The sequence below is a fragment of the Heterodontus francisci genome, chromosome 31 (genome assembly GCF_036365525.1).
Source record: "Heterodontus francisci isolate sHetFra1 chromosome 31, sHetFra1.hap1, whole genome shotgun sequence".
In the NCBI taxonomy this organism is placed as follows: Eukaryota; Metazoa; Chordata; class Chondrichthyes; order Heterodontiformes; family Heterodontidae; genus Heterodontus; species Heterodontus francisci.
Genome location: NC_090401.1, coordinates 41636137 through 41658067, shown reverse-complemented (window position 1 = coordinate 41658067; position 21931 = coordinate 41636137).

The following is a 21931-nucleotide window of genomic DNA, read 5'->3' as shown; positions in this document are numbered from 1 at the left end:
GAAATATTTTTCAAGTTTAGTTACTGTTGTAATTTAGGGAAATGCAGCGGCCAAACTGCACACAGCAGCGGTCAAAGAATTGGAAGACACTGTCTAAAGGATGATATTCTGGCCTAAGGGGAGATTAAAGTTAAACTTGATTGCTGAATCAAGTCAAGCCGTGGTAATCTTCAAAATTAATGACAAGTGTGAATTCTCAAAGGCCAATGTACAGTTCTGATGAGATGTGATCGACTTGCCAGGAATTAAGATGGACTCTGAGAAAGTAAACAATTAATATCATGTCTCTGTCAATTATTATCCCTGAGCTTCGATTCCTAGGTATAGTGAACCAACTAGGCAAGTTCGTATCACACCTAAAGGGAAAAAGAGGATGAATGTAAAAATGCCAAGATGGAAATTTCAATTCATGACTGAGTGCTATGAAACTACCAAGACTAAACATTGAGGATCCTATCTGGATATCGGACGTAAGAAGCAAAGAAGCTGTAAGTAATACATGAATGATCCACACATTTACCTTTTGCTATTGAAGCACCCAAAGGTCAATGTGACTTCATCTTGTGCTCTGCCAAAACCACCATAGACAGTTGTGATTAGGGATTCTGATACTACTACCGTGAATGCCAAACTACTTCTAAGTAGGACAAATATGAAGCACCTTTCTGCTCCCTGGCAAAGATCAGTTAAAGCGGCTACATTGATTCATACAGAGTTACATAGGGCTTGCAGCACAGAAACAGATTATTCATCTCAACTAAGATATGCTCCTTCCAGAGAACAGAGATGGAACTTGGGGCAGCAGCTGCAAAGGCTCAATGTGGAAACGCCACTGTTTAATGGGTCATAGTACCCGGAGAGTCTGGAACCAGTGTAAAAGCCCTTGAGCTGTATGCAGCAGATAATGTTTCACATGAAATATAAATGTACATTGTAAATATAACTTGGAACGGCAAGTGTAGTGAGGCACCTGATGTACTGTATTGAAAGAAACTGATCTGTCTTGCACTTTATATAATGTCAAATTTAAACTGTTATGTAATGTACTTTACAAATTTTATGAATAAAGTACATTTTTGAAAAAAAAACACTAACTTTCCTCGCCAGTATTGTTTAATACTACACCAAACTGTGTATTTATCCACTGAGCTATACAAAGCATGAAAGGAAGTCCAGAGAGGTCTCTTAAAAAAAAAAATTGTTTTACATAAACTTTCTGTAGCTAGAAGCGCAAACATGTTATTTAAGATTCTTAATGTGTGCTATCTTATACTTTGAATGCAGGCATTTTTTGTTGGACTAATTTATACTTCTGAAAGTGCTGGGAATAAAAATTCATGCAGTGAAAGACATAACACTCAGAACCTAATTGCATAAGTTGCATTGGGCGGCACAGAGGCGCAGTGGTTAGCACCGCAGCCTCACAGCTCCAGGGACCCGGGTTCGATTCCGGGTACTGCCTGTGTGGAGTTTGCAAGTTCTCCCTGTGTCTGCGTGGGTTTTCTCCGGGTGCTCCGGTTTCCTCCCACAAGCCAAAAGACTTGCAGGTTTGATAGGTAAATTGGCCATTATAAATTGCCACTAGTATAGGTAGGTGGTAGGGAAATATAGGGACAGGTGGGGATGTTTGGTAGGAATATGGGATTAGTGTAGGATTAGTATAAATGGGTGGTTGATGTTCGGCACAGACTCGGTGGGCCGAAGGGCCTGTTTCAGTGCTGCATCTCTAAAAAAAAAAGTGTACCTCCTGCACGTATTGTACATGCAAAATGTACTATCACTTCACCAAAATGTAAACCGATATAAAACTCTGCAAGGAAATCACCCAGCTAGTCTTCAGCTGATACTTCCAGTAACAGTGAATTCAATTCCCACAAATCGGAAATGGAATTTAACAAAATTGGTGGATTGGCCCCAGCAAATGACTAAAGCTACTGTTTTGTTGTTATAACTCAAATGATGCAATAATATCCAACAGAGAAGGGAATCTGCCACTTTTACATGGCATGGCCTATATGTGACTGTTGCCCCACACTAGATACTTGGCTCTTAATGCTCCTGAAGGTACAACTGGCTCACAAAGAAGGTCCACCACAACTTTATAAGTAGATCATGAGGTCAATTCAAGGCTAATTACTGTTGGATGTTTCTCCAGGTGAGCAGCTGCTTGATGGCTCCACAACCTTTATAGGTTATCTCAAGGTCAGAAAAAAAGCAGAAGCAATTAACTGGATTTCTTTCTCTTTTTGTATACGTTTATTACTTTGTAAAAAAACACTGACAATCATAACTGAAACAAATATGACACGTCGACTGTATCAGATGCCCTCAAAAGGTTTTTCTAAGTGGATTTAAAAGTACATTCCATGACTTTACACTCCTGGAGGGAGCTGTGCTCACAGTGAGCATGGGTTGGAGAATCAGGGTTACAATGTTGTAGCTCCAAATGCTACCCAATACAGTGAAACATAATCATGTTTTATGTTCTTTCCAAAATATGATAACTAATGAAAGGCTTTAGATTGATTTGTGTTGGGTGGAGTAAAATGTTTCTTTGATATTGATGACTCTACTGAGTGAAATTGGGAATTTTATGCTAATTTGTGTTGAGTTGGGCACATTACTGTGCTGCCATCATATGCTCTCCAAGAGTTGCCTGAACCAATTTCATCTGTGACTCTTTCAGTTGATTCTATTAGTCTGGACTACATAATGGAAAATATGCTAAACATGGAAATGTGCTCCATTCCACATCAGACTTCTGTCATGGCAACAAACAGAAAAAATTTACCTGAATCATAAAAAATGAACCTTCTAGCTCGTTTATATCTACTTAATAGCGTAACAGAAATGTGTAATGAAGCTGATAAGTGAGAATTTTCCTCAGATCAGAACTGTCTTCTGTCCTCTGGTTCCTTATGCATGGACTGAATATTAATTGATTGTCAATTTGAATTTGAGTCTGTTACTTAATGATGCAATTTTCATTCTCATCAAAGTGATTCTGCACCCTACTAATCATTGTGATGGTAACTGTAATTAGCAATTTGCTGTAGTTTCAGTCAGGATAATAAGGAACACATTAGTAAGAGTGAGACAGTTCCAGTTGAAAGCTGTCCAGAAACAATTTTTGCAGCTGTCTTCTTTAATAAGCTTTCTACCTTAATTAGTTAAATAGATGCTGTTATCTTGTGGCTGATTTTTTAAAGTAAAATTATCAGCCTACTGTTGTTTGATCTGTTTCCCTCTATCATCTAGCTTTGAATCAACAACGAATCCTAGTAAATATAGAGATTAAAAGTTTCAGCAATAAGATCACCTGCTATGTTTTTCATTGACTTTTTTTATTTTACAATCATTGGTGCCAAAACAATATATATTTGTCTTTTATATTTGATCATGTAGGATGAACCAGTAAACATTAATTCATTTCTGGCAGGGTCATATCTAATATTACATGACAGAACCCCAAACTTTGAGGCTCGGCCAGAACACCTTTTAATGTCAAATATGTATTACAAATAATAGAACCACTCAGCAGGACAGGCAGTATCTATGGAGAGAAGAAGATGGGTTTGCTATTTCAAGTCAATTACTTTCTGTCAGGTTTGAAAGGTTCATCCTGCCTTCCTTTCTCCAGAGATATTGCCTGACCTGCTGACTGTTTCCAGCTTTTTCAGTTTTTATTTAAGAGTTCCAGCATCTGCAGTATTTTGCTGTTGGGGGGAAAAGAATAGAATTTGGATTGAATGCTGTTTTTGATATGTTTAAATCAGCCAAAGAGTCCTGTGTTTGTGGGAGTTTGAGGTGGTTAGTCCGAGTAGGGGATAGAGTCGAATAATGAATCAAACAAAATATCATGACTTTCCAACTGTGTCAATTTTGGAAGAGAGAAACACTCTTGTCATTTATATGCGCTTTCTCGTACTATTTCCCAAAGCTGAGAAAGTAAGTTGGTTCTGCACCACAGATTTCTGCAGAGTTTGCATCAATTCCACTTTGCACTGTTCAACGGTTTGCATAGCAGGAATGATCTGTCTGCTAATTTATACTTCAGAACCTTCTGGGTGTAAACACGAGTTGGTGAACTCCATTAACCTGGGGTTACTGCTGTCACCTAAGCAGCCGAGAATGCCATTTTAGCTCAGACTATCTGACCGGTAGGTTAGCACTGGATCAAATAACTTGCATGAAGATTTGCTCTTTCTCACCACTATGTAGGCAAGATTGATGAGGAATGCTTCTTTTAAAATGAGCACTGCACCGTGCTGAAAGCTGTTATCCTTTGCTGTGCATTAGCCTAGGCATTACAATCCTCTCCCCTCCCACGGATTTTTTTTTTTAGCAAATCTGTTTGGATGCAGCTGGAATGATGCTCGAGGAGACAAGTAGCTGGTATCAGTAAAGTGAGTGCGAAGCTGTTGGATTGCTAAAAGAAAATCCAACTGGTTGACTCATGCCTTTTAGGGAAGCAAACCTGCTGTCCTTACCTGGGTTTGACCTACACGTGACTCCAGTCCAAGAACTACATGCTTGATTCTTATCTGTCCTCTGAAAGTGGCCTAGCAGGTCGCTCAGTTGTATCAAACTGCTATGAAGACCCACCACCACCTTCTTAGGGTAACTAGGGAATAGGCAATAAATGTCCGCCTTGCCACCAACCTCCATGTCCAGAGAATGAATTTTTAAAAATTGCTCTACCATATTCTCATCTTTTCTTTTCTGGGGGGGCTGGTTCCACAATACACCTGCCATATTTGGGGAGACATATGACCAGATCAACAGGAGAGGATTGGCCTGTGCACTGGTCCCATATGGTAAAGTATGATTTTTAGCTAATATTTTTAAAGACTGTTCCTTCCTGCTGCTACAGCAGCACCTGAGGTGCAATCTAGAACAGGGAGGGAGGAGGTTGCAGAAAACCTCGGCTATTTTTGCACCAGTCCCACAGAGAACTAAATTACTAATCATTGTTACCATTATTAAAAGCTGAGAATGTAGAGTTTTGTTTTTGCTGCTCCTGTTTGTTGAGTCCATGTCAGAAAACTAAGTTTGTGATGTTACTAGTGAAAAATGCAAATTAAGTACATAAAAAAGTAAATTTAAAATAACTTAAATATTCAGCCAAGCAGGGCGGCCTGGATTTTGCGGTTAGTGGCGAACAAATGGCACTCAGCATTCATTACACTTACACTTGCTCAATGATTTTTTGTGGACCTTTGCATGTGAACTTGCTGTTAATAGGGAGTCAGAACTGTGCGGCTCCCTCTACAGAGGATATGTGAACAGAACAAGCAATGTTGTCACCTTAACCAATCAGCTTGCAAAATCCTTACTGAGACACACATAACATAAAATTAGGCTCGATAGTGCCCATTGTTTGGGGGCTATTGGTGCCGTTCAGGGACCAAATTGGCATCTGATGCGTGCGTGCACACTTCTGGCACAAATTGTGCTGGATGGCACCTTGGTGAGGGCATTAGTGCACATGTAGACAATGTTTGCCACAAGCAGGCTGATCATGACGCCAATCAGCGTGCAAAGTTGGTTTGATGCCAGTAGTGCAATTTTGGAGCTCAATGCCTTCTCTTAATCTTGCACAGCTGAACACATGTTAAGCAGTAGGAAGGACCCACTCACCAGCACAATTTAAAGGGATCATCAACTACTTCCTGTTAGTTGCTGGTTGATATATTCTGGCTGTTGCTAAGTTTGCACGAGTCTGGTGCTTTCCATAGTTCTTTCAATTTGCAAAAGTCTACAGGAAGAGGTGAAGCAGGTGCTTAAGGAATTTTTCCTGATTTCAAGCCTTCTGCATAAAGTTGCTCCCACACTGAGGTTCTCTATTCACAGAGACTTAACTACATTTCATTCTCCCTTGCCAGAGACCAGCTAGGATTGCAGGTTTCCCCATGGTGCAGGGTGCCATTGACTGCACTTTGTGAGCGCCGCATGTCAACTCTGCTGTGTACTGGAACTGAAAGGAATTTCACTCTCTCAACATTCATCTGGTGTGTGATCGGAGGCAGCAAATCATGCAAGTGAATGCTGTATCCCGGCAGCAGTCATGATGTCTTCATTCTGTGGCAGGTAATGTGCTATCTGCATTCGAGCCACCACGGCAAGTGATAGGGTGGCTACTGGAAGACAAGGGCTATCTGCTGACCACATGGCTTGTACTCTGGTGCACAGCTCATGTACAGGTGCAGCATGCATACATTAAAAGCCATGATGCCACACGTAAATATGATAGAGGAGATGGTTGGTTTGCTGAAATGATGCTTCTGGTGCCTGGACCACTCTGGAGGAGCCCTGCAGTACTTGGTGGAATGGGTGTGACACTTGTGGTGGGTGTTGTATGCTGCACAACTTGGCCATCATGAGGGGACAGCCCTACAGCCCTTGCCACCAGTGAGCAGTTGAGGAGGAAGAAGAGGAGGAGGAAGAGAAAGGGAGGAGGCAACCTAGATAGCACCTTTTTGGGCAGACTGTGCGTGAAACATTAATTTGAGCAGGATACCAGTAGCTGCAACCACACTTCACGATTCTCCCACAGTCCCATGCCTTACCTTCCCTCTGTCACTGACCATCACAGCATCTGGTTGGCCACAATGCAAAAATAAAAGCGACCACAAAATAACCATTCCAAACCAAATTTATAAATGAAATCATTTGTACTGCATACAAAAGTCAACTAATCACCCTTGTGCATTCTCTTAGTACCTGTGCCTTTTCCATGTGCCTTTGTCTGTCCTAATGTTCCTATGCAGTACTACCCCAGTGGCTGCAGCAGCTGCCCACCAGGCAGCTACAGGGGCAGATTGGGGACACCACCGGGAACTTCCCCCACTGAGGCCAAAGCCCGGCAGGTGCCTGGAGGCAGCTTGCCAGCGTCTGCCCGGGGGCCTGTAAAGACTCCTACCCTTCCCCCTGCCATCCACCAACCCAGAGCAGCATGGCTCAGCAGGCTATAGCTGCTGCCGCAGGCCATCCTGTGGAGGGACTTCACCTCCATAGGGGTGGCCTGGCAATTGTGGACACAGTTCATTTAAAAAAAAATTACAAACCTCTTCCAAGGGCACGTCAAGATGGGGTGTCCTCCTGGTCCCCCACCTACAGTGGCAGTACCCACCTCTGCCAGTGGGGCTGCCGTCTGGCCAAGGCTGCTGGCCTTCTGATTGAGCCTGCACCTGAGGAACCCGCCACCATCCTGAATTGGACAGTGGACACAGATGTGGCCATCTCCCATTAGAGCGGCCTCGCGATTATATTTAAAGGTGTCGAGATTCTGCCCATCCTGAGCTGCTGCCGCTCCCCCAGGGGCAGTGCCTCAGCAATCCTAGTGACCTGTTGGCGGACAGATTGAACACCAGAGCTATGACCTTGCATGGCAGCAGCCTGAGCTTCCATGGTTGGGTCCACAAGTGTGCTAATGGATTTGGTCATCACTTCCATGCTGGAAAGGATGGGCTCCAAACTCTGGATTAAGCCCTGTGCCAAGTTGGTGCTGGACCCCTCTAAGCTCCTTGACATTGACTGCAGGCTTCCCAATGCACCAAGCATTTTGTTGTGCAGACCCATCAGGCTTCTTCTGTGGGCTGCCGTACTGGAGTCCTTATCTGAATCCTCTGCAGCAGTATCTGCGTGCCATCTTGTTCTCCAGAGAGATGGGATCTTCACTAACCAGGATAGTGCCCTGGTTACAGTGCACTCATGCTCGGTGTCTCCAATCTCGCCTATAATCAATCCTCTAAGTTATGTCCGGAATCAGTACCTGAACTAGTGGATGTGATTGTGAAATCAAGTGACAGTGCTATGTGCTCAACGCTCACTTGTTTGTGTTCCTCCACTGCCTGGTCAGGTTGCACTTCTTGAGTATCTGAAAGGAGAAAGTCACGAGGGTAAAGTTGTGTTGAGAGTTGTGGGGGAAGTGAGGGGTCCATGCTGACACCATCTGAAGCTTGTAAATCAGAAGAGAGTGTGTGATGAGGGGCAAGTGGAATGTGAGAAGGAGGATTAGGTATCCGCATAGCATCATCTTTGATGGTTTCAGCCTTGGCCTCATCAATGGCTGTTCCAATAAATGACAGCACTGTCTCCTCTGGCAGGTGGGGGAGGGGGCTGGTTGGACATGCAGGTGTGTCTGATCCCTCTGGTTAGCTCCTGCTACCTCTGGTTCTGCACCAGCTTATCCTGCAAAGAGAGAAGGGAGTGTGTCAATGAGTCTGGTGCAATGTGTTTGGGTGATGTCGCTGTCATGGTTAAATAGCTGGCAGCGTGTGCAAGCTGTGAGATGTGGGTGTGAGGCTTGTAGCAGTGCTAAGTGTGTGAGGATGCAGTGAAGCATATGAACGTCAGGTATGAGCCCCGATTGATACAGATTGTTGTTTGGTGGTTGCGGGTGTGGTGATTGGAGCAGTGTGTGAGGCTAGTGGTGTAGTTGGGAAAATATGGCATTTCAAGATGCATTCAGTGATCTTGTCTCCAACTTTTTTTATGCTCTTAAATGGTGGGATATAGGAATTCTGAATCAAATACCAATAAAGAGATATAGATATAAGAACACTGGTAAAATGATAGGTTTGAATACCATCTTCTAAATTGCTGGGCTTGGATTTGAATTGAATCCTAATACAGAAAGAAATGACTTTGCCTTATTGCAACCCAATGGAGTTTACAACCAATAGATGATTTCTTGAACTGCTGTTGTTATGTCGGCAAACACGGCAAGCAATTTTCACATAGCTAAGACCTACCAATAACGAATGCATAACCTGATAACTAGTTTTATGATGATTTAGCAAGGACCAAGGGAAATGCCTGCTTTTTGTTTTAATTGTGCCATGGGATCTTTTATACCCATCTGAAAAGATTGAGAGGCTTTCATTTTAGTGTCTCATGTGAAAGATCGCATTCTGACAATGCAGCCTTCTCTCAATTGTATTGAACAATTGAGAGTTCTCAGATTCAGAAAGCAGCTGTTAGAACTCTCAACTTCCTGACTGAAGTGAAAGTGCCACCAAGCTGACACAGGACAGAAAGTTTTACTCAGTTGTCCAATTTTTTCCCTCTCTTTTCCATCTCCTTTGCTGAAGATCAGGAATCACGTTAGGCTACAATCAACAACCCTCTACAACCTTGCCAAGAGGCCATTCTTCATGTGTGAGCCCTAATATTCTTAAGGAGCCACTCTAGCTGAGCATGACTCAGTCTTCATCTAACGTCCACAAATGAGCACTTCCAGCAAGTGTCAGTGGGTATGATTAGGTAAGAAAACTTAGTTGATTTTCCTCTTCCACACCCAGAAATACTAAGGCTGAGAAACAAGGTTTGCATTACTCCTTATTGGGTGTCACCTCTGCATAACTTTTCAGGTATAGTTGGACATACATATAAAGAACTAAAACAGCTCACAGTGACAACACAAGTGCCACCCACATTGAGTAAAAAAGAGGCATAATGTTAAAGCTCTGTAATCTGTTACTATATCACTAATACTCCAGCAGATAAGCTAATGGCATGAAGTTATTTACCCTTGTGGATTTTTTTTTTAAATCCCCAGGTCTTAAAAAGAAATGATAGAATATTTGGCTGGATTTTGAAGCTGCACAAAGTTAGAAATTTGAAATGAAAACAGAAAATGCTGGACAGTCAGGCAGCATCTTTAGAGAGATAAACAGTACAACTGGATTTTACCAGCTCTCTGAAGATGGGCAGGGAGGTGGGAGGCCTTGTAAAATGGTGCTGGAAGGCATCGGGAGGGGAGGCTGATGTCTCCACTACCACTCCCCCAACTCCCACCACGGGATATTCTGAACGGTGGTAAAGGCAGTGGCACGACTGCCCGCCAACCAGAGGCAGTGGGTCAATGAAACAAATTAATAGGCCAATTCCTACTCACTACTTGCATTCTACCAGTGTTGGGACAGGCATCCACCATGTGGGGAGACCAGCAGGTAAACTATGGCGGTCTTCCAACGGATTCCGGGACGGGGCTTTTCTTGATGCTGCTCCATGGCCCACGGAGGGGACCCCAGAGGCAATGGTTGCCTCACAGCTCCAATGCTGCTACTGGAGAGTTCACCCCTCCGATCACCGGGGCACATTAAGTAAAACAAAGTGACTCCTGACAACACAACCCAGTGCCAACGTCATTGGAGCGCTCCTAGCTTTGAAAAATGGGCAGAACGGACTCTTGCTGCCAGTACGGTGCTGCGCATGCACAGCTTATGTCAGCACCCGGCTTGCCAGGACCAATTTGTGCATGCGTGTGAAAATGTCATTGCATACCACAACGTATGCCAGAAGTGTGCGCGCATACATCAGCTGTTGCATCAGCTGTTCAGATGAAGCTCAAAGTTAGCTCGGGGAACATCATGTCATCATTCAATTGGGCACTTTGCAGTCCTTCAAACTGAACACTGAGTTCAGCAATTTCAGATCATAACTACTGCTGCCATTTTCTTCAGACTGTAGCTGTCGATGATTCTGTGGTTCCCACTTACTGCTCCTCTAGACTCATCTGTGGTTAGCACCGCAGTGGTTAGCACCGCAGCCTCACAGCTCCAGCGACCCGGGTTCAATTCCGGGTACTGCCTGTGTGGAGTTTGCAAGTTCTCCCAGTGTCTGCGTGGGTTTCCTCCGGGTGTTCCGGTTTCCTCCCACATGCCAAAAGACTTGCAGGTTGATAGGTTAATTGGCCATTATAAATTGCCCCTAGTATAGATAGGGAAATATAGAGACAGGTGGGGATGTGGTAGGAATATGGAATTAGTGTAGGATTCGTATAAATGGGTGGTTGATGGTCGGCACAGACTCGGTGGGCCGAAGGGCCTGTTTCAGTGCTGTATCTCTAAACTAAACTAAACTAAACTAAAGTGTCGGAGGCTGAGGATGAAAAGGTCAGAGTGGGAGAGGAGAGGAGAATAAATTCGTCATTCCTCCCCTTTCTGTGTCTCTATACTTGCATAAAATCTGTTACATCTCTAACTTCCTGATGAAAGGTCACCGACCTGAAATGTTAGCTCTGTTTCTCTCTCCACAGATGCTGCCAGATCTGCTGAGTATTTCCACTGTTTTCTGTTTTTAGTATTAATCATATCTTTTGAAAATACAGGCGAGGATGGGATTCAAGACTAATTTTGATGAAAATTCATCTGCAATGGATTTCTAATAAAGCAAATATATATACATTTTCCCACTTCCCTCTTTCCCTTCGTTAGTGAGGAGTTTAGTGCATTTTTATTGAATAAAGACATAGGAAGATATTAAAAAAAGTAGAATAATCTTAATATGAATTAAAATTGTAGCACAATAAACAATAAAGTAGCAACAAATTCATCGTTATATAACAATGACTCAGAGGAATGGGAGAGATGGATAACATTGCCTGACATTAATTACTTATTTGCATTGATCAAATTCTAAATAAATCATTTTGTATTTTAAAGCAGCATTGTCTCCTCAGCATAGTATCAAACTAGACATTTTCTAATGTTTAGTCACACAATGCATTAGCAATAAAGCAGTCTAGAGAGTGACCTTTCTAGGGGCTAGAGAACCCAGTGAGGTATTTGCATAATGGAAGCAAAGCTCACTGGTATCCCTCAGAGTTGTTGCCTCAATATTTCATGGGGTCAGCCTTCATTATTCATTATTTATTTATTCACCAGGCTTGCCACGCAGTCTGAGTCAAATGCTAGGAATATGACTTATGAGGCAGATGGAAAATGGTACTACTGGCAATCTTGAACAGACTGCCTGGAAAACTAAAGGGATATGGGTCACTAAAAAGTACGTGCCTGTCCTTGATACAGAAGGAATGTAGAGGGCCAGTTTCCTCAGAGCGCCTCCTGTTCCACCACCATAACTTCAGTAAAAACCCTTTTGCGGGGAGCTATTCCTGGCATCCTGGCCAACACTAGTAAAAACAGATTAGCTGGACATTTATGTCATTGCTGTTTGAAGGATCTTGTGGTGTACAAATTGGCAGTTATGGTTGCCTACATTACAACAATAATTACACTTCAAAACTCTTTACTAGCTGTGATGTGCTTTGGATTGTCCTGAGTTCATGAAAGGTGCTCTATATTGTGCTTTCTTTCTTTGTTATATAGCTTCCTAAATGGAACATTTAGACCAATTTGTAGCATATTCTGGGAAGTTCTTACTCTATTTTCCCAAACAGTAACTTGAACACTTAATAGTTACTACAAATCGTTTGTAATATTCCATCTATTAAAATGTATTTTTTTTCTAAGCCATTGCAATATTTTGCTAGAAATGATTGTATTGACATCCAGTCTTAATGGAGTACAATTGCAAGATACATAATTAGGCATTGTCCTTTTACAGGAGAGCATTCTAAGCTCAGTGACAAAAAAATTCAGATAGGGTTTTACCCTGTTAAGTTCCTCAGTGCTCATTGTAATTATTGTTTCAGAATGTATTGAACTGGAATCCAAATTAACTACAGCCATGTTTACTCAGTATGGAAGCAATTTGGGTTTTACTAAATTTCCTTCTAGAAGAAAAGGACAAATTCTGACGAGCTATCAGATTATCCTACCTTGAAGTTCAGAAGTAGATAACAACACCAGTAATGTTTATGTACATTGCATGATGTTTACTTAATCGGTATGAATCAGGCTGCATAATAGACTTATATTATCAATTCCATATTAATGTTTCAGATATAGATTGATGGAAAACTGGCTATATGTCAGGAGTTTGACTGTGAGCTGCACTAAACAACTCACATTTAGTATAGTGACTGTATCAGGATAAGACCTCAAGGGATGTTGCGGTGGTAGTGGTGGGAATGGGTAGGGGCTCAGATATTAAACAGGCAATGGGGAGGTGAACAAAGGTGTGGTTGGACAAACTGGCCTTGAGAAAGCTTTTGAACATGGATAGAAATTGGACAAACTGACAGTGTTGAAGCAACAGGATATCCAGGAAGGAATCTCGTATCACATGGGTTACATGCCAGGTGCAGTTGGAGCAAAATAGCATTTTAGAGATTCTCAAGTACTCGTGGGACCACTGGAAATCCTTTAAACCTCAATTTTGAGTGTTTTTAATTTCAGCAGAGGGCCGACAGTCTCACAGACCTTCCTCTAATATTAAAGCTCCAATCGTGATTTGGAAGTCAGTGAATGAAGTATGCATGTGCAGATCTGTCCAATCCACAGGTACTACATGGGTACCTGCAGTAGAACTGATCTCTTATAGAAGAGGAAAACAAAGTACAAGAATGTGAAAACGCTTCTGTAGTTTGAGGGTCTGAAAGGGTTAATGATTGAGACAGTGAGAGTAACCCCTCCCACTGTAGTGATGATGTGGTAATAGTCACATGGGCAGTAGGTTTGGAAGGAGCTAGAAGCACCATGTGCTAGCTAGAGATCCTAATGGAGAGTGTAACTAGAATGTAAATATAAATAAAAAGTTGATGTTCAGCCAGCCAGAGACTCTGAGACCTTTATAAAGAGCACTATAACTAAACTACTAACAACATACAATATAGTGACAATATGGTGAACAGCGGTGGGTGCCGTATAACATGGTAAAAGGTGGCTGCCATACTTTGAATACACCCAGAAGATTTGAGAAGCTTAACCTGGTACAGTAGCGCCAAAAGCCTGCAGATCTAGTGGAGAGGCCGTGAAGAGCTCCAGAGCTACTCCATAAATAACAAAATGATGCGGGGAGTCAGTGAGTTAGCTGCACAGGCATTCAGGCTGCACCACAGAAGTGTGGTGGTCTGTGAAAACAAACTGGGTCCAGCGGTTGGGCAGCGAGTCACAGTACTGAGCGACGGTCAGGGATCGGGGGTAAAACCTTTAGAAAGGTGCATAGCATTAATGGTGCACTGGGCAGGTGAGACAGGAAGATGTGGAAAAGTAAAGAGCGTTGATCCCTTGTCAGGGTGAGTCCGGAGTCAGTGTCATTCCTTGAACACACTGCGCAGGGAAAGCGTGGGAACACTCAAAGAGTGGGAAACCTCAAGAATGGGCAGGAAACTCCCGATGAACAGCGAGAACACCTCCATCAAGTCAATGAAAATTTTAAAATAAGAAGGGAATACGCTGAAGAGTTTAGCACAGGATGGATTCAAAATATAAAATGCCCAAAGGCTTCCAAAATCCAGATTCAGAACTGATCAATCTGGAGAAAAAAAACGTTAAAGATTTCAAATAGCTTCGCTGTTACATACTAAATCTGAAGCTGAGCAAGTTACAATATAGTGACAGCGATATACAACAGTTTCTGTCAACCGAGCAAGTGGAAACTTCAAAGAATGCAGTCCAATGGTGTCAGCTTCCATTCAGTGGTAGCACATTCACCTCTGAGTCAGAAGGTGGTGTGATCAGGCCCCAGTCCAGAGATGTGAGCATATAATCAAGGTTGGCACTTCAGAGTACTTAGGGAGTGCTGTACTGTCTTTTGGATGGGACAATAAACCAAGGCCTTATCTGTCCCCTCAGACTCGGGTTGCCAGCTCTGGTTGAATGCATTCTTGGAGGTTCTATCCTATGACTTCCTGCCTCCACGCTCCCACCATTGGTCACTCAACACATCCATCCTCATGATACACCGTCTTCTCATGCCAACTGGAAAACAACAAGACTCTTCAATATCCAATTGGACGATTCTTGACTGTCAGACAAATAGGGCTGAATTTTGTAAGCCCAGCACTGAAATTGGCGGCGGGCGAAAAAAATGGCGGCCCGCCCGTGCGGGTAGCACGCCAAAGAGCTGCCACGATTCCAAGCACGCAGCTCATTTAAATAGCCAGGGCGGGCACCCCCCCCCGATCATGTGGAGGGGGCGGGCTGTCTGTCCACAGGCAGCTGACGCCATTTTTAAAGGACAGTCAGCCCTACCGGGAAATTTAAATATTTAAAGTTAAGTGGAATTTAAAAAGAAATACATCTCTTTTGCCCCTCTGCCATCCCCCCAACAACAATTAAATTCATTATTTGCCCTCCTCCCCCCCACTTTACCATCTGACCATCCATGACGCTAATTTGACTCCGTTCCCTCTGCCCTCCCGCACTGATAAATGTAACTCCCCCCACCAGCCACAAGTGTTCCGTCTCGTTTCCCTGGACGGTGATCCAACGGCCGGCCGCCGGGATGAAGATTGCGGCGATGTGAAATTAATTAATTCAGGTATTTTAATTTATTTCAACATTTAAATTGCGGTCCCGTTGCTGAGCAGCGGGGGTGCCGCCACGAGGCCTCATTGCCCCCGGGAATATTGGGCTGGGCCCTGCTGGCGTCAAGGTCCGTGGTGGGCCTCATCCAGGGACATCTTCAGGCCCCCACCCACCCCCGCCACAGATCCTGATGTCGAGGGCTCTTTAAAAATCAGCCCATAGTCTTTTCTCCCATCTCCAATATTTTTAAGAATAATAAAAGAAAATTGAAAAAAAATGCAATTGTCTTTAATGCCCTCTGATTTTTCTCCTGGATGGTGTGCAGCAGTGACCTGGAGATTAATCTTCAATTCCTTGGACGCTTCGTGGAGGGTTGGCAATCCTATCTCAGATAAAAGATCCCATAGCACGATTCTAACCGAGCGGAGGAGCTCTCCTGGTGTCTGGGCCAACATTTATCCCTGACCCAACAAATTATTTGGTCATTTATTTAAGCAAATACGATTACTAACTGGCAAAAAAAGCCCGATTTCATGATTCTACTTTTGTGGCAGTACTTAAGCTTTAAGAATCCAACTTCAGCATCCCAGTACAGGAGTCATGGCCCATCTTATATGGTGGAGCTTAGCGCCATGGGCGGGGCTCACCCTGAACAAAATCAAATTTAGCGTTGCACATATCTATTATCCTATATTTATAAGAGGCTTGTTTTAGCCAGCAGTGCAGTCTTCAATCAATCACATTTTGCTCTCCTGTGAAATGTGACCCATTATGAGTTGGGCACATTAGGGCTGGATTTGCCTCTAGGGCAATATCACACCTGGAAATAGGCCAGGGTGAAATGTCCACCTACTTCCCCAATTCCACCATTTTTTCTGGGTGGGGTTCAGTTATACATGCAGGGCAGGCTCCCACTGGGAACCCGCCACTGTACGGCTGGCCAATCCAGTGAACAGCACCAGAGGTGGGAGGAGCTACATTTAAAGGCTTGGAATATTAGTGCCCATTGAGTAACAGGGGCACAGGAGAGGAACAGGTGGCCAGGACAATATCCTCGCCCTGCTTCACTGGCTTCCTGCCATTGCACAGACTGCGCTGGCACCTCTATTCTGCTGGTACTAGAGGTGGCAGGAAAGCAGGGAAATCTGCTGGGTTCCCTAGCTCTGCCTTGCCCTTGTCCTCCCCCGCTCTCCCCCATAAGTTAAATGCAAGGGACAGAAGCTGATCCCTCCAGGGAGTGGAGGGGAAACTTTCCAGCATTTGATTTAGAGTTGGTGACCTGCCCCATTTTCCTTGCTTCCATTGCCAGTAATACCCCCTGAGTTCAGGTGGCACAGCAGAAGAAAACTGAGCCCAGGTTGTGCACCAGATTTCGTGATCTGAGCTCCCAGCCTGTGATGCTCTGTGCTGCCCGAGGAACTGTGTGTAATCAGCTCTTTAAAGTGTTTGATTATGCTTGGGGTTTTATTGAAATCCATTCACTGGTTACCACTCCCAATAGCAAAATCAATAATTCATTATCACTGCTTGCAAAATAAAAAGCACTGGAATTTACAAAATAAGTCATGTCACAAACGTCTGCATTTTCGGCAGAACCCCAGCAATATTTCTGAGTCTGTCTATTTAGGCTAATGGTAGGAAAGTAAAGAACATTCATTCTGCTTTGTACTGAATGACAAGCAGCGTCTCCACAAGGGTTCCAATTTCTCCTTGTAACACACTGACATGAAGGGATTTCCTGCTCATCACCGAGGTAAATAAAGATTTAAGTTATTATCCCAATCCCATCAGGGCCATTATTAAGAAGTGAATATTAGAGCCAGGGCAGGGAAGGGGAACAGGCTGTTAGTTTACTGTTCAGTTACTAACACCCATCACAAAGAAGCAATTATTGGGTTAAATGAAGCTTGCCAGCCGGAAAACAGAGACGCTTGACAAATTGATCACACTGTACTTGTTACTCGCAATACAGTTTCTTCTACACTAGCAAAATCTAACAGAGCTTCACAAGCAATTGGACACATTAGCTGCTTATCTGTGATTGGATTAGCAAAGGGAAATTGTCAATTAAAATCTTGATGGCAGCAACACTGATCAGGCTCTGGACTGTTGCAACAACAGGCAGATCTCCATCCATAATTGAGCATAAGCGCGCTTCCATTGGGAGTTTAAGGCAGACATAAGCACCTGTCACTGAAAAGGAGTGAGAGCTTCTTTATCATATTTTGATGCAATAAAACAATATTATTGTTAGCAGAGGCTAATTTCTGTGATATTTACTGGGAATGCACTGTGCATTCATTTTGACAGCATAAATTAAACCTTAGAGACAGCCTGTCATGTCAGGGGAAGAAGTGAGACTTGTAATTTTTGAATCAGTTTCATTGGAGATTTGTGGTGCATATGCTGGAAGCACCAGAGTAATTATGGAAAGCAGGAGCTGTCTTTAAATTGAGAGAGATGAGCTTACCCGAAGGGTCACTGACCCGAAACGTTAACTCTGCTTCTCTTTCCACAGATGCTGCCAGACCTGCTGAGTGGTTCCAGCATTTCTTGTTTTTATACCTTTGAATAGTGGCCTGGGTCTCTCGCTATGAACTGTAGGTGGGCAAGTAGCTGCTGTCAGTGTGATCGGCCTTCTAGCCTGCCAATATTATTGGGCCAAAATTTACTGAAAATATAACTGTGTTAATATTGCACGCTGTTATTAATATGCAAATCGACCAGCAAGTTCAGGGAATTAAGAGCTATGCCATAAGTTGTGAATCTGTAGAACTTGCTGATCGCTTTTCGCTGCTCTGCCATTTGCTCCCTGGCTTTCCCCATTGCTCTTAAGAAGTTCCTGGATTTGCACATTAATTGTCCGTTATACTCACCACAGATCGTTAAGTCTTGTAATTAAGAACGTAACTACCTTTTTAACAATGTGATAATTACTAATGCAATGCCAATCAGTCCCTCTGTCTCAGTATGGGAAGAATTTAAAGCGCTCAATCTCATTCATTCATTGTGGCAACTTGTTGTTTTAGACTTTAAAAATGTTAAATTTTAAAGGGGAGAGATTCATTCACGTAGCACTGCAGCAGAGATTTACATCAATTCCCCAGGGGCACACAGCATTATAGGCCACTATCTTCACACCATTGATAACATCTCAGCTGAAAGAAAGCATCTCCAACAGTGCAGCATTTCCCTCAGTATTCCACTGAAATATTAGCCTAGATTTTCTACTTAAGTCTCTGACAGGGATTTAAACCCACAATCTTCTAACTCAGAAGCACGAGGGTTCCCCACTGAGCCACAGTTGACAACGCTAATGGGATTTGTTTGATAATTTGACAAGAGAAGAATAGCTCAAATAACTTCCTTTTGTAAAGTTTAATGATTCAATCTCTCTGATTTGTTTTTGCGCAAATTTTGTATCGCAGATAAACTTCCGTTTAGAAAACGCTAAGTGCAGTAAGCTGAACATAATCAAAATTAATTATTTTAACCATTTATGTTCGTATAATTAAATAAGTAACACGAGATGAACACCTGATTCAGGTGAACTTGGAAAATGGTGTTTTAGTCATAATTGAGTAAATTTTCTTTGATGCCATAAATTTCTGACAACGTTCTTGCACTTTTGGGTCTTTTTCTGAAATTCCAAACTGTCGGCTGCAAAACTCGATTGTGTGGCGCCGATATTTTTGGCACTACAGGTGCCATTTCTGGTGCTGGCCACTCCAGACGCCATCTTGCTAAGGGTGTTAGTGTGAGCACTGGTTTCAAGCAGCAGAAGTGTGCAGAGTAAACAGATCATGACGTCAGACAGTGTGTAATGCTGATTTGCCACCGCTGGTGTAATTTTCGACCTGAATGCTCTAGCTAAAGACCTCTCTTAACCTCCACAGCTGAACATGCATTCAGCAAAGGAAGGATTCCCCATCAGTTAAAGGGATCATCAACCACTTTCAAGTTAGTTGCTGATTGATTTCTACTGGCTGTTGTTGAATTAGTAGAAATGTTTGGTGGTTTGTACAGCTACTTAAACTTGGTGAAGTCCACAGGGAGTGGTGTGGCACACGCAGAAGATTCTCACTTCAAGGCTTCTGCTCAGACCACTTTCTCCCAGATATGGGGGCTGTTGTTTTTTTAATCTCCCTTGGCCTGCAGCTTGATGGGGAGAAGGAGCAGAGGTGACACAGAATGGGACAAGTTGCTCAAAGAGGGAGGAGGAGGAGAGGGAGAGGGGCTCTCAGCTGGAGGCCATATCCACCCAGGGTCTTCAGGGAGCAATCTCCTACCTCAATCTCAGCGAGGAACAGTGTGGAAAATGAAATAAAAACAAGAAATGCTGGAAACACTCAGCAGGTCTGGCAGCATCCGTGCAGAGAGAAGCAGAGTTAATGTTTCAGGTCAGAGACCCTTCTTCAGAACTGGCAAATATTAGAAATGTTAAAGGTTTTAAGCAAGTAAAGCGGGGGTGGGGCAAGGGATAACAAAGGTGAAGGTGTTGATAGAACAAGGTCATCGAGAATAACTGACCAGAAAGTCATGGAACAAAGGCAAACGGTATGTTAATGGTTTGCTGAAAGACAAAGTGTTAGTACAGAGAGGGTGTGAATGACTGTAAAGCACCGAGCACTCCAAGCACTAACATAAAAGAACACATTAAAAAACCAAAACAGTGGGTAAGCACAGTGGAAACAAACTAAACAAACTGAAAAACCTAAAATAAAATAACCAAATAAAAAAGGAAAAAGATAAAAAGAAAAAATAACTAAACATAAAAAGGGGGACCCGTCATGCTCTGAAATTATTGAACTCGATGTTCAGTCCGGCAGGCTGTAGTGTGCCTAATCGGTAAATGAGATGCTGTTCCTCAAGCTTGCGTTGATGTTCGTTGGAACACTGCAGCAATACCAGGACAGAAATGTGAGCACTAGAGCAGGGGGGTGTGTTGAAATGGCAAGCAACTGGAAGCTCGGGGTCATGCTTACGGACTGAGCGGAGGTGTTCCGCAAAGCGATCACCCAATCTGCGTTTGGTCTCCCCAATGTAGAGAAGACCACATTGTGAGCAACGAATACAGTATACTAAATTGAAAGAAGTACAAGTAAATTGCTGCTTCACCTGAAAGGAGTGTTTGGGGCCTGGAATAGTGAGGAGAGAGCAGGTAAATGGGCAAGTATTACACCTCCTGCGATTACAGGGGAAGATGCCGTGGGAAGGGGACGAGGTGGTGGGGGTAATGGAGGCGTGGACGAGGCTGTGTGGAAAATGTCTCCATTTCACCAAGGACATCCTCACGGAATTCTGCTACCTGCTGCAAGACGGCATTGTCACTGGTTGTGACGGTGGCTGTGGCCATGAGCTTTTATATATCAGACTTCTTCCAAGCTGGAATAGGTAATATTTCCAACATCTCCCAGTTTGCCATCCACTGTTGCGTGAGGGAAGTCACTGAGGTTCTGTATGCAAAAAGAGTTGAATACATTTCATTCTTTCTTGCCAGACAGAAGCAGGCGGAGTGAGCTTGTGGCTTTGCTAGGACAGCAGGCTTCCCCATGGTGCAGGATGTCATCCACTGCACACAGGTCACTTTGCTGCTGCCACATGTAAATTCTGAGATGTACTGCAACTGGAAGGGATCCAGTCCTTCAATGTCCAGCTGGTGTGCGACCATGCTCTGTCCACCATGTAGGTCAACGCCTGGTTTTCTGGCAGCAGTCATGATGCCATCATTCTGCACCAGTCCACTGTACTATCTGCATTTGAGCCTCCACAACAAACCAGAAGGTGGTTACTGGGCGACAAAGGCTATCGACCGACTACCTGATTCATGACTCCAGTGTGTAACCCACGCACAGGTGGGCAGCATGCATATAATGAAAACCATGCTGCCACATGAAACGTGATCGAGCAGACCACTGGGGTGCTTAAACAATGCTCTCCCTACCTGCACCTCTCCACAGGAGCCCGGCAGTACTCACCAGAACATGTTACAATTCGATATGGTCTGCTGCACGCTGGACAACCCCTCCAACACCTCCATCATGAGGGAACAGCCCCTGCTATCAGCTATATGGCAAACAGCTCAGGAAGAAGAGGAGGAAGAGGAAAAGGAGGAGAAGGAGGAAGGGAGGAAGCAACGAACACATCCCCTTTCTGTCCGTGATCAGCTCTTCCGACTGTGGTACCATTGAACGCAGCCCTAAATCTCCAGTCACAAATAGTCCCACTTCCCTTCCCTTGGTTACTGAACATCACAGCGTCCTCTTGGGAAAAATGCTGAAATAAAAGCCACTACAAAACAAACATTTCAAACCAACTTTATAAATCAAACCATCCAATATCCCATTAAAAAAATCAACTAATCACCCTTAGTGTCTGTCTCCTGTGTGCCTTTGCCTGTCCTAGTGCTCCTACACAGTGCTACCCCAGTGGCTGCAGCATGACTGGTGGAAGGCTGTTGACTTTCAGTGAGGGAGACTGCAGATGGCCTTACAGGATGACCTCAAGTAGCTCTGGGCCTAGAAGGTCTGGCTTCAGACTGATACCACCTGGCATGGGCAGCAGCCGCCTGGGCTGGTTGGCAAACGGGCTGCTGCCTTCGATTCAAGGGTCAGCAATGTGTCTGTACATGGACACCGGTGTCGGTGGTAAAAAAATTTGAGGTTTGTGACTGGTAATTCAGGGATGAGAGATTTCCCATTGCCTTCTTCTTTCTCCAGGCTCGCTTTTTAAAAAATCACAGACATCAGTTTCACGGCTGACAGGTGCTT